Source organism: Lissotriton helveticus, chromosome 12 (assembly GCF_964261635.1).
Source record: "Lissotriton helveticus chromosome 12, aLisHel1.1, whole genome shotgun sequence".
In the NCBI taxonomy this organism is placed as follows: Eukaryota; Metazoa; Chordata; class Amphibia; order Caudata; family Salamandridae; genus Lissotriton; species Lissotriton helveticus.
In genome coordinates this window covers 278,163,187-278,176,960 of record NC_136073.1, presented here as the reverse complement: position 1 = coordinate 278,176,960, position 13,774 = coordinate 278,163,187, and positions in this window count along the sequence as shown.

Sequence of the window (13,774 nt, the reverse complement as noted above, 5' to 3'; positions counted from 1 at the left end):
TCTAAGGGTTCAAATTCGTTCTTCGTGGGAATACTGAACCTTAGAGTTGATGTAGCAGAGCGAGGGGAAGGTTAATTGCCATTGACCTGAGGAAATATCGACAGTCTATAGAAGTAGCCTAAAGGTACCACCTGGATGCAGTCTGGGGCTGAAAATGGTTATTGAAGAAGTGTAAAAGGGACTTAACCACTCTCAGTGATCTAAAATGTACTATCAGGCAATCACCCTTAGTCTCCTTAATATCTGGGCCCAACCAAGTGGTTCTTCTAACCATCAATATTTCCAAAGAAAGATCTTGGCACCAACTGGCCTTACTATGGAGCCAAATGTGTACTCTATTCTTTGGAGTGTGGAAACTTTCATGGCTCGGGTCAAAGATATTCGGGGCGTTTATCAAAACTAGTACATACGGAGTACATTCCAAGGAAGTTGTGGGATGGAGCGAGGACCAGGAGTGGCACTTGGCTGTTAAAAGTGAATTATTACGGGCTTTTAGACCACGACTAGACCTTGCTTGCTCCACACCTTTAGGAATTGCCCTGAAGGTGCTAGTTGGGGAAATCAGGGAGGTTCATTTCTTAAAATTTGAGCCTGACTGTGTCAAGATCTTAGCGGGGGAAACCATGTGAATTAGAGACCCTGCCGTATGCCCTAGCATCTGGATGGGTGGAACGGTTGGTGCAGAAGGCATAGAAGAATAGCCCCCGATCCTGATAATTGGAGGTCACAATCAGGTAACAACTCTATTCGTTGGCAAGGGGGTAGGGGAGTGCTAGTATTCTAAGTTTTGCGTTTTGTTTCAATTACCCCTAGTCGGGCATGAATGGGTTCAAGCTTGCTAGAGATTAGGTCTGTCATAAAAGACTTGAAGTCGTCAATGAGGGTATTTTGGCATCTTGTATCAATATCCGCAACAAACAATTCTGAATATAGCGCATGTGTCGGGTTTACAGTGCGTGGTCTCTTAGATTTAGTGCCGAGTGCCGGGCCTTTTCCTATCATGGGCTTCCCCCTAGTTGTGTTGGGTGTCTCCCTTAGGGGCAGGGGTGGTGAGTCTCAGTTAAATGTCCAACTTTTGTCAAGGTGGACGGACGTGGGACCGCATGTGGGACCGCATGGGCTGAGCCATTTTCTACAATGTTGGAGCCACACAAGGTTGGTGATGGTGGTGGAAGACTAATTTGGATAGTTGGAGGGGAAGAAAGGGATAAACGTCATTGCGCCAGCTCAATTTCTTTTGACATTACCCCAACTGCCTGTTTTAAAAAGGTAGTTCCTGTATTTCCTGGGGGGGGGGGGGGCGGGGGGGGCGACTAGTAGGGTTCTAATGTTTTCCAATGTTAATTAGAACACATTTTTCGCTGGTGTTGCACCAAGGCAAGCCCCCACTCCACCAGCAATTTCCTAGGCACAAGAACTTTTAAAAGGGATGGACAAGAAAGTCTCCTTATGTCCTGGGAGAAGTAACAACGCTTACCTGGAGCCTGGTGACTTCGAGCTAGGGCCCTGCCCTGCCTCTTTCTGTCGCTGACGGGTGCAGGACGGGCCTGCCCCTGGCCCAGGCTTTGCCTGGGTGCGTCCCACGAGGGGAGAGGCAGCTCTATAAGCAAGATGGACATGGCTCCATGATAGCAGCTGCTTTGGTTTTGATGAACAGTGCACCCTGGGACAAGAAGCCCCACCAGGGTGTGTGTGTGTGTGTGGGCGAAAATTATGCAGAGTTGGCCCGCAGAACAGAGAGCATCCAACACTGCAAGGGGAGAGGCAGCACTATAAGTGCGATGGCCACGCCTCACCTGATAGCAGCTGCATCGGTTTTGGTCAATGGTGAATCCTGGGACGAGGAGTCCCACCAGGGTGTATGTGGGTAAAAATGATGCAGAGTTGGCCTCCAGATCCGGAGAGCATCCCGTGCTGTGAAGGGTGAGGCAGCGCTATAAGCGTGATGGCCATGCTTCCCCCAGTAGCTGCTGCAGCAGTTTTGGTGAATGGTGCAACCTGGTGCAAGGAGTCCCACCAGGCTGCATCCGGGCGAAAATGAAGCAGAGTTGGCCCCCAGACCAGGTGAGTCATTAGTCATTTATAATGTATATTAATGGTCTGAATTGTAACACTTGTGGGAGTGTGAATGGTAAGTATTTGAGTTGGTACTGTCATTGACAGCACTGACAGAGGCAATGGGTGGTGCGAGCTGAAGAGGTCTCCTAACAAGAGCCCTGGCACTTATGTTTTTCACAAATTAAGCATTGAGAGATGCCCGAAGATAGATCACAATGCTGCCTCTTTCAGACTCCAAAGTATATTTAAAAACTGTGCAATACTGTAAGAAATCGGGTTATTAGTTGTGAGGGATGTGAGTACTTCACAAGTCATAGGTCCACAATTGTCTCCTTGCTAGAAACTAAGTACCCCATTGTAGCGCTGGATTCTCTCATTGTAGTCAAGCAGAGCAGTCCAAGGCTTACTCAGGGGAGGTGATGTGGTTTGGTAATCTCCATTCGCTTGCACACAACAACACTCAACAAATTATTCTCCTGTCTGTGTCTAATCTTATAAAAAGGAAAAGTAAATTTATTACACACACATACTACTAAATACTATGTATTACATTTAAAATACAAATACAGCAGGTAAATAAAAATACCTTTGGTGACACCCATGTACCACATTTGGCCCCCAGTGGGTCATGACCCCCATAATCACAATACCTAGACCTATACCAGATGCACCATCACCATATAGGGAGGTGTCATTAGATATAAGGCAGGCTATTGGCCTTGTTAAGGGGTCACCAAATCAATATTCACAAGGCAAGCTCAATGACTTTGTCAAGGGGTCACTACATCAATATATAAAGCAAGCCAATTTGATTTGTCAAGAAGTCACCAGTTTCAGCGATCTGTCCATCATCTCCTTGTGTTTGAAGAAGTCACCACAACCATAAAAACAACCATCACATGTTAGAAAATCATGCATAAATGCATTAATTATGAATACTAGCTTTTCACTGTTTGCCAATGAATTTCTCAATAAAGCATTTTTATTGAAAACAACATTAAACAAGTCTTTCTTTTATACCCTTTATGCTGTCTAATGCAGCCATAAAACTAATCACAAATGCGACCCGCCAGTGTTGCCAGATTTTGAGATCCATCCAAAGCTGTTCAAGTTCAAGCAAAAATTTAGCCCAACACAGATATATCAGCCCAAAAACCAGCTTAGAGATGCAACCCTCAATTTATATAGAAATGACCTTCAGGAAACATTTCAAAGCATAATTCAAATTTCTATTCAATATGCATATAGTAGGAGGAGGTTCACTGGGCAAATATGCACTTGTTCAATCATGTCCATTCTATTATTAACTACTGAATTTGACGATCTGTACCCACTATGGCCTTCCTGTCACTTCGGTCACCACATATCCAACCTGAACCTGGCATTGATTAACAAACTTTACAAGAGCATACTATAACTCATCTTAATAAAGTGCAAGTGTGGGAACGTTGAACATATTTAAGTAATGTGGCTCCTAAAACAGTAGATTTAATAGATCTTGCAAGATTACCATTACACAATGTTACACATATAAAGAAACCAAACTGGGGATAAAGCAATTACAGTGTGAGCTATTTGGTAAGCTGTGACGAGAGGCCCACTTCTTCCAGCTAAAACGTACAAAGGCCAGAAAGGAGATAGTCACTTACTCTGATACCCGCCATCAACTCCAAAGTCTTTCACCATGACCACTTCCTGACACACTAAAGACTAGACTAAAGCCACTAGTTTTGGTAAAAAAGCAGGTGGGTCTGTTTGGGGGAACCAAGGGAAATAAAGGCTATTGGAGAGGAGAGGAAACATACCCATTTTCCACCTTAGGTGATACCCTCCCAAACATCTCAACACTAACGCTCCCTCAAGTCTTAAGACACTGTCATCACTCCACTTCTCCCACACAATTACATTCTCGTTCATCATTAGTACTGTCCCTCTCTCATAGCACTGCTAACCAGTGCAATCTCATTAGGCTGTGCAGCTCCTATAAGCCTTTCACTTGCTCACAGTTTAAAGTCCTAAAACAGACTTTTTGCAGATATGTTTCTGTAGTTTTATTATGATGCAACATACAACTCTAGTTTAGTTTACATTGTGAACCACGTCACCTCCAGCTGTCTGGGTGTCAAGTCAAGTCAAGTCAAACAAGCTTTATTTGACGATTGTCATAAAAGCATAACAGTTAAAAAAATATTTCATTTAAATAGCAATAAAATCACACAAGTACATAAAAAAAATATATATGTAAAATTCATCATAATACAGAGGATTTCATCATATTTAGATAAACCAAATGGTCAGTAAAGAGCTTAACTTGATCATTCAATGACCTAACCCTTTACATGTTTACTTCTGATGACCCATGACCATCCTAAGAACTTCGCCACAGCTATATATATCAAGGGGCTTGGATTTGTACAAATGAGTCTCACTGCCACTTTTCCACTTCGTGTGCCCAACGATTTAGCCATAGGTCGTAACCATGCTTTGCGCGGGGCAGAGTATGCGGGGCACCCAAAGAGTAGATGACTTACTGTTTCTTTGGGATCCGGGCAACACGGACATGAAGCATTTCCACCACTAGACCACCTGGATGTAAATGCCCTGACAGGGATACTGCCTAGTCTCAGTTGGAAGTAAAGCTTCCGATCCAGTGGCTTTGTTATGTCGTCCCAGATTGACTCAAATAGAGTCTCATCCTTGAACTCCATAAAAGCCCCAGTGAGTGAGGGTAATGAAGTGGATCTACATATTCTGGAGGATATCATTCCCCAGTACAGACTTTTTATTGCCTTTTTGGAGGGGAACATAGCATTTGCAGGGTCCTCCCATGCCTCCCCCAGACCCAGGTCTCTGAGAACCGCTCCAATTCCAGAGAGCCATTTAATCTGATGGAAAACATCGCTTTTGATTATATCTAGGAGTCCCTTAGCAAATATACTTAGTTCCGGCGTTACCCATAAGCGCCTCCAATATAGCACTGGGCGAAGATTCGCAATGATCTCGATTGGCCTCAGACCTAGGTCCTGAAGGACTGGACCCATCGGAGTGCTCTGTGGAAGCATGGTAAGTTTACGTAGGAACCTATTTTCTGAACCCGTTAGCTTGCTTAGGTTCCCATGCCCCCATATTACTACAGCGTAGAGAGCTGCACTCACAGCCTTCGCGTTGTTGACAGTAATTGCAGGGGCCACCGGTTTTGTCAGGGACTTAGCATGTTCCCTGCTTAGTGCCCCTGCAAGTTGACTATGCTTTAGGGTTGCAAGGTCTATCTGTTCGTTCCATCGCAGATCATGCTGAATGGTTACACCCAGATATGAAAACGATTTAACTTGTTCCAGGGGTAGGTCATTCATAAAGACTTTCCCTCTGAATGACTTGTGTTGGTTAAAAGCCATAAATTTGGATTTTAAAACGTTGATTTCCAGCCCGTGATTAGTACAAAAGGCTTCAAAGATCCCAAGTGCTTTTTGCAAGCCACTCGGGGTCTTAGAAATAATGAGACAATCGTCTGCAAACATTAAAATAGGTATTTTGGCGCCTGCTAGGATTGGGGCATCAACATTTGCTTGAATCAAAACCTTTGCCACATTGTTAATATAGAGAAAAGGGTTGGGGCTAGTACGCAACCTTGTCGCACTCCCCTCTCTACTGGGAACTGATTTGTAACATTTCCAGGAGAGCCCCATCTTATCTGGGCATAATTGTGCTCATGTAATTTAATAATCAAAGAAAGGAGGGCGGAAGGCATGCCCATATCATTTAGTACAAGCCACAAGTTTGTGCGCGGTACAAGATCAAATGCTGCCCTCAAGTCAATGAAGGCAGCATATAGGCTACCCCCCCAGAGTTGAACCACCTTCCAGTAAAGCATGGCAAAGTGTAATACTTGATCGACTGTACTTATGCAGGCTCTGAATCCTGCTTGGAGGTGGGACAAGATATTCATCTCACGCTCCCACTCCTGAACTTTATTTAATACTAGCCTACCATAGATCTTTTGAATGGTGTCTATTAGGCTGATAGGGCGATAATTACCTGCCAGCGACTTGTCACCCTTTTTGAAAACGGGAATTATTTCCGCCCCGTTCCAGGATTCAGGTATTGGTGAACCATTAGCTATCACATTTGCCAGCAATAGTATATATTTTCCCCAAAGATCTCTATCATGTAGGAAAATGTCTGCTGGGACGCCATCTATTCCTGGCGCTCTACCAGGTATGATAGAGTCCAAGGCTTGTTGAACGTCCCACATGGTAAATCCATCTCCCACCCAGGGTATATGTAACCACGTCACTATGTTCTGAGGGCAATTCCAGCCCTCTGGCATATTGGGGTCTGAAGTAGGCCACCCAGTCATCTTGGGCTACCCAATTTTGAGGCTTTTCTCGACGGCATTCAGATCCCCATTTCAGTAAATCCCAAAACTGCTTGGAATTCTTGGATGAGCTAGCTTCCTTAAGCTCCCCCCACTTTTTTTCGTCCCAAGCGCGCTTGGATTTTTGAATGGTGGTTTTATACACCCTCCTGGCACGGCGAACACTATCACTAGGCCCAATTTTAATAGCCTGTCCAAGATCCAATCGTGCTTTCCTGCATTCCTTGCCATACCAGCTCGGAGAGTTATTAACTGCAACTTTGTTTCGGTTAGCTGTTTTAACAAATAAGCCTTTCATTTGAAGAAAAGGAGTTTCATGCACCTTATTAGCACTATCTCTCTCTTGAACTGAGGCGTTGGGATTAGCACAGGCACTCAACTCCCTAATAGCTAATTCTACTTTTTTTTTTAAATAAAGTCAATGTTTGACTGACTTTGGGCCACTTGGCCCACGTCAGGTGGCGCATATCGTTTGTGAGGAGGGCAGTTTGGGGGGATTCGATGTTCGCTCCCTCAGTTGCCACAGGCACTTCCCAGTAAGAAAAAGTCATGCATAGGGGGTTATGATCGCTCTCGAGGCGTTCAACAACCATCATATCCTCCACATGGTTCCACAACTATATATGGACTAATATGTAATCAATTCTGCTTTCTCTGGAGCCACTCTTAAATGTGGTAGCTCCCACCCTATCTTTAGGGGCTCTGCCATTGGCCGCCCATAGCCCTTTGTTTAGGCAGATAGAATTAATCTGAATCACCAAGTCGGTCCACCTCTTCACTGGGTCCAGTTCAAGCTTGGGAACCCCTCACTGGATGTCCTGTTCCCCTATAAGATAAGAATCGCCACTTGAAAGAGGTTCAAAATTTACATTAAAATCTCCTGCAACAATCAAACGTGAGTGCACAGAGTATTTATCAATAAGATCATCAAGGGCTGCAAAGGTGTCTGGGTGAGTTCAGGGTGTGATGGGAGTTCATGACAGGGCACAATTGAGAGTCCCGATGCTGGATGCAGTATGGGTTTCTAACAGTGCTTGCCAGTGGGTCATTACAGTAAGGGATACAGACCACATGAACATTCAATCCTTGCCCTCTGTACGGAGGACACAAATTGATGGCCACATGTAAATTGCTCCTGAACAATTGGAATCTGGGTTACAGCCAGTTTCAAATGCTCTTTTTGGCAAGGTGAGGCCAAGGTTATGGGGCCCTTTTTCTCCCCCCACATCTTTCTGAACTCCTCCATCTGCATATTTCAGACTGTGTTCCTCTTCAACACCAGCTTTTCACTCTGTTCCTCCTAATGTATTTCCTTTCATCAGTGCAGGTGCTAGATATGCTGGGGATCCAACCAGATCCAGCAAAAATGATTGACTCTGATACAAGCCAGCACCAGTGGAATATGATGAATTTGCCGACACTAGGGCTCATTCAGCAGCACCTGCAACTAGTCTGCTTTCCTTTCAGAACAGCAACCTGTAGAGTGTAAAGTGGGTTTCTTATTTTCACTTCAACCTGGGACCAACACAAAGTGCTCTCTTAAAAGGCAATGCAAAAAAGAACAATTGATGGACAGAATTCAGATGAATGTCATACATTCACCCCAGTACAGAGATCAGGGCCTAAATCCATCTTTTTTTTTCTCACCATGCCATTCCAGTTTGGACCCAGCCATATGTAAATCAGTCTTGACCCTGTATCTTTTGCTTTCTTGCCCTAAGCGCACCAGGTATGCCCAGACGTGGGTCCTGGGCTCACTGTGCTACTGGAATCAAGCTATCCTGGCTGAAGAGGGGTGAAACCCTGAAACCGGTCCTAGGATGCTTGTTTCAGGTCCAGGGAGGACCTGACTTGGCAGTTCGGGCTGGACTGTTCCCTTGAGGCACAGGGTCAAGACTGATTTGCATATGGCCAGGTCTATATTGGGGTGTCATGGTGAGCAAAAGAATGATGGATTTAACCCAGATCTCTTGACTGGGGATGAATGTTTTGATTTGTTCCTCATTCCGTCCATCAATTGTGTATCTTTTTCTCTTAAAAGGCCAGCAGCCCTCCTTTTTGCTGGTGTCTCACCCCAGCTGGCAGCTAGCTATATGGAACGCAAACCCTAAATGCCAATGCAAAGGAGGGAAAAAAGAACCCAACTTGTTATCAATTCATAAGTGTTTAAGAGAAACTATGATTTTTGGAGGGAGGTTGTAGACTTTGTTCAACCCCTGTTTTAAGATTTGCAAGCACTATAAGAATGTCATTTGTACCTCTCTGTAAGAGTAATTACACTAGTAATAATTAAAATAGTATTTTTACATTTTAATTTCTTTTGTAGCACTACTCATTCCAGTATAAGAGTACAGTGTAAGAGCGTTTTATATCACAGACATATTCTAAAATGAATCCGGAGTGTTACATGTCAGAAGGAGGGTTACAAGGTTTAGGAGTCACACATCATCCATACTGGTGGGCATTATATGTTAATAGTGATTGGTCTGGAGAAACACAAAGACTGGACTCAACACCTAATACAGTAGTTGGGGTTGTCTAGATAAAAAAAGACGAATTAGTATCCAAATTAACCTTTCCGAGCAACCCTAGAATAACAAAAGATTGGAAAAAATATAATCCTATGCTTCGCAGTGTGCATAGATTTTCTGGATGCCTGTTCATACCTCACTGCACTATATTAAAAGGACTAACTTAAAAACTTAAAGTATAAAGAGAGGTATTCTTTGCAGCAAGCACAATTACCATCTGTGCTACTTTAGGAGTCAAAACTACGATTAGAGAAAACACAGATCTCTGCAGTGGGTTCCTTAACCAACAAATGTATCATACCTTTATTAGTAATTCATCTCAGGCCGGGCTTCAAGCATGCGACATATAAGTAGGGAAAGAGAGGAGACTTTCTCTTTGAGGCCTGGTTGCAGCCAACCTTGACTCTCCTCCCAAGCACCAGTCAGACTGGACCACACTGGGCAGGTGATTCTCTTCAAACAAAGTAATCTATGGAAGTACAAGTAGTTACAATAAGGCACCTGATATGTCATCATGCCTTAATGTAACTTATTGTGTCATTATTGTGTGTGACCCCATGATACACTGTTACTGCTGCCTCAGAGCTTGGGGTGTGGAAGGGTATTGGCCTGGTTGAGGGGCGCAAGGCTAAGGAGAGCTTCAACCTGCGTAGGGCAGGCAAACAGTGGGCAAAGCAGCCATCTGAGCTCACAGAACAGACAGTGTGCTCCTTAAGTGCCCTGTGCAACCAGAGACATTCATAGGGCACAACATTATCTTTAAATAAAAGACACAAACAAGGAACAACCGAGGACAAAAATCTGTCACCCACCAGGTGTTTTTCTCCATACAAATGCAAAAATGTTGCCCATTTGTGCAGTAAATAGTCCAATCTGGTAACACGGGTCCCCGCTCTCCAGCGGAAGAGCATGCAGTTCCAGCTTGAAATGGTTAAAAATGATGGAAACCTCTCTTGGTGTTACATACGCTATGAACCATGAGATTTAGGGCCTCACTACGATGTTAGTCGGAAAGCATTCCGACCGACCCCTTGTCGGAATGTTTTCCGACCGAAACGGATTCAGGGAGTCCGACCGACCGATTACAATGCTTCCGAACACCGTTCAGTTGGACTCCCATTGACTTCAATGGGAGCCTGTGTTTCGACCGACAACACAGGCTCCCATTGAAGAAAGGGATGGGTGAAGAAAAAGGTGCACCCTGTGGCGGGCACCCCATAGTGCCTTCCACACTGTGAATGATTGTAAAGAGTGGTCCCATGGGTACTCCCATGGACCCCATTCGGAGGCCCCTGGGTGAAGGGGGGCCTGCTATGGGCTCCCAAAGTCAGTTTCCGACAGCCGATTTGTGTCGGAACAACCTAGTCGGAAAGGCTGTCCGAACCAGTCACCGTAATACGTCGGTCAGAAACGAGGTCCGTAGACCTGTATGAGTCGGCTCCGACGAGTCGGGTGCTCGGAACCTAGTCGGAACAGAGTTGGAAAGTCTGAACGGCTTCCAACTATCGTAATCAGTCGGTCGGATGGGTTTCCGAGTTGGTCGGAAAGGCGGTTTCAGACACAGATTCGGACAAACCGAATGCCGTTTGGAGCCTTTCCGACGACATCGTAATAAGGCCCTATGTGTGTGTGTTTTTTTAAACGCTTTAGAAAAGAGCCTGCTGCACTTCCTGCAACCCCACAACACTGGCAAATAACATTGATGGTGTCCCTGCCAGTCTGGAGCACCACCGAAAGAGAGAAATATGCAAATGAAAGCCCTTCTAAGGCATTATGGAGTGCTCCTTGCCGGAGCCGTGAATATCCAATAAGCGGCTCCTGCTGCTTTGTTTATCTTGTAGACTTGCTCCGCAAGTGCAGTTTCTTTTTTTCCTTTTCTTCTGGGTGGGACAGGGGTACCCACACACTCCTAATTTTTGGGCAAATGAATGGAGCTCACTCCCAACCGGCCTGGTTAGATCACCGCCTAGCCAACATTCTCCTATGTGCGTGCGGGAGACAGCTTGTTTACTTCCCAAGGATGTGGGCGGAATATCGCTTGTGTTATGCCTCCTAGCTCCCCTCAGTCAAGGGCACGGGGAAAAGGAGGTGACACATTGACATGGTGGAACACAATGGCTCCCACCGTTCCTCCTCAGTGTCCCAGGGGATGGAGTCCCTAGGACATTCTTGCATAGAACCCCAGGGGGTGGGGTCCCTGGAGCCAAAGAATGGCTAGGGTAGGGGGTGCCCACTCCCCATTTATTAAAAAAATTAAGAAGCAGCAACTCTCGGTCCACCGCAGGGTTAGGTACCACACACATTTCTCCATTCTATGGTCAGAGGTCAAATCTTTCAAAGTACATATCTTAGGCCCCGTTGGGCTGATTTTCATGATCCTTTGCTTTTTTTGCTCATAATGGCAAGCGCTAGCCACATGGAGCAGGCCTTTAGGCTTTTAAAAGGGGTGAACTGTGTGCAGAACTATATTTACTGGCTTATTGTGCCAGTTTTCTCCTTCTCCTTGCCCCTGGTGTTCCTCTCCTGCTGGTGGGTCTATCTTGCTCAGCCCCTTTGTCACTAACCAGCCAACAGAACACCCTCCTGCCCCCACTACCAGGCCCTGTAGCCTACTGGCGGTCATTCAGAACACCTGGTATGACAGTGGAATCCAGGTCTTCCCTAAATTGGTCCTCAAGAGGCTAAGGAGAGCAGTGCCACTGGCTCTGGAGAGATCGGTCTAGTCCTGGAGGTCCACTGGAGACAAAGTGATTAGTCCATCCTGCAGGGCTTCAGGTGGCTCCTCTTTCCAGCTATCTATTCTTCTGCTGTCGTTGCCACCCAGGATCATCTTCCCTATTTCTTGTGCAAGGGTATACAATAAGGGGTGGAAAGTTCAAGATGCCGGGTACTACTGGCCACTTCTAGGATGCCACACCATCCCTTCATCCCTGTCCCAATCCTCCTGCACATTATTCAGGGATAACCCCATGTGGTGCCATCAAGTTTTCTCTCTGATGCGCTTCAACCCTAGCTGACATTACTGCCAGACCCCCCTTCTCCTCAAAATCTTCAAAGGGGAGCCCCACCTGTGTTAGCTCCAGATGTCTGCGCTTCCTCCTTTGTCCAGTGGGCCTGTGCTGACCCAGCCCATGTGCAGTGGGATGAGTAATTATCAGATGCAGATTTTCATCCCCACCCCTTCCTTCCCAGGAACTAAACCAATCACTGATAATGGCTCTTTTTTGAAGGGAGGCCTTTGTTCCCTCTGCTGGGAAGAATAGTAATCAACCTGGTCCGGCTGGAGGGACAAAGGCCTGAAATCTGATTATGAGCTGAGCCAGAGAATTATGGAAATCATTGACTTCCCAAAAGATGTATATGTGGGTAAATAGGAGCTGCATATTCAAAGTCAGTTTTAACCCACTTTGACACCTTGCTGGACAATGTAGGCCTAGGTGGAGCAAAACTGCACTTTAAGGTAGATTTCCTCTGGTTGCATAATAAAGTGAAAGCACTACAGATTTTCCTGTAGGACTAGGTCAGCAGCAATCCTTGCAGAGCCCTTTCTGCGCCAGGCCACCTAAGCGCAATTACTGGACTGTGCAAGATGGTAGTCTCACGGATAAAGCCCTCATGTGGGCGCACACATGAGTGCACCCATGTTCACTTGTAACCAACCCAGTGCCCCTTACACTAGCTGTGCTGCTGCAGCCTTATCTTAAAAGGTGGACACTGGCGGTACAAATGCTCGGTCCAACTACCATGAAATCACCATGAGTGAGACTCGGGTTGTGAGACTCACCCACAGTAAAGGTCCAAAAACCGGGTGATCAAAAGAAAAAAATACTGGTGGACTTAATGGGCGGAACCCATCTACAACACAGTCCATCATGCAAAGGACCGTCTAGGGCGCCCTGAGAAAGCCCCAGACCTGCACGCCACAAAAGGGCAAAACATGTTGGTTGTTCTACTGCAGTTCTACCGTAGATGGTGATTGTAGAGAACCATCAGCTACAAAAAGATGTAACTCACACGTTATATCAATGGTAGAATTTATTTATTAATCGACTGTGTTCATATGCTTCAGTATGTTTGTGAAAAGTGATAATGTGTCATCAGATAGTGTCATACAGGTGTGCACGTTTGAAACATTTTTAAAATGACAGTTTAGAGACTGACTGGCAGCTGACAGTAAATAGGATAATTCTATAATATGTAGAAAGTTCATGGAAGCTCGGTGAGAAGATGCAGGGATTCTCTCTGTCTTGGTCATGACATATAATTTGTGTTGTATATTTGGTGCTCAGAACCGAGTTATTAGTTGTATGTTTTGAGTCTTTCAGGGAGTGTCTTCTAGATAATCTGAGCCAAAACACCCCACTGGTGTCTTCCAGTTGTTGTACTCCCCACACTCTACAGATGTAACACCCTACTGGCCTGGTCAGGTGTACCCACAGGTTTTCCATGAGACTCCATTTACAAATATTTTTTTAACCCAGATAAATCAAGTATTCTCCTGTGCACAGGCAAACTGACAATGGCCAGCCATCTGCCTACTCCCAGGTGCCAACGAAAGTTTAGAAATGCCCACCACCTGTACTCTTTAACTGTTATGTTTCCCGTTTTTTCGTGACCTGGCAGTCATGTCATATACACACACAAACATACCACGGTACAAGGAGGAGACCCCTTCATCTGATGCAAGGACAGGAGTGCTTAAAGTGTAAAGTTTAAAAAGATTCGGTTATTTCTTCTGCTTCCACTGAGCATAAAATGGCTGTGCCCAAATCTCCACTGATCAGGCTGTGCCACCACTTCATCAGAGCCG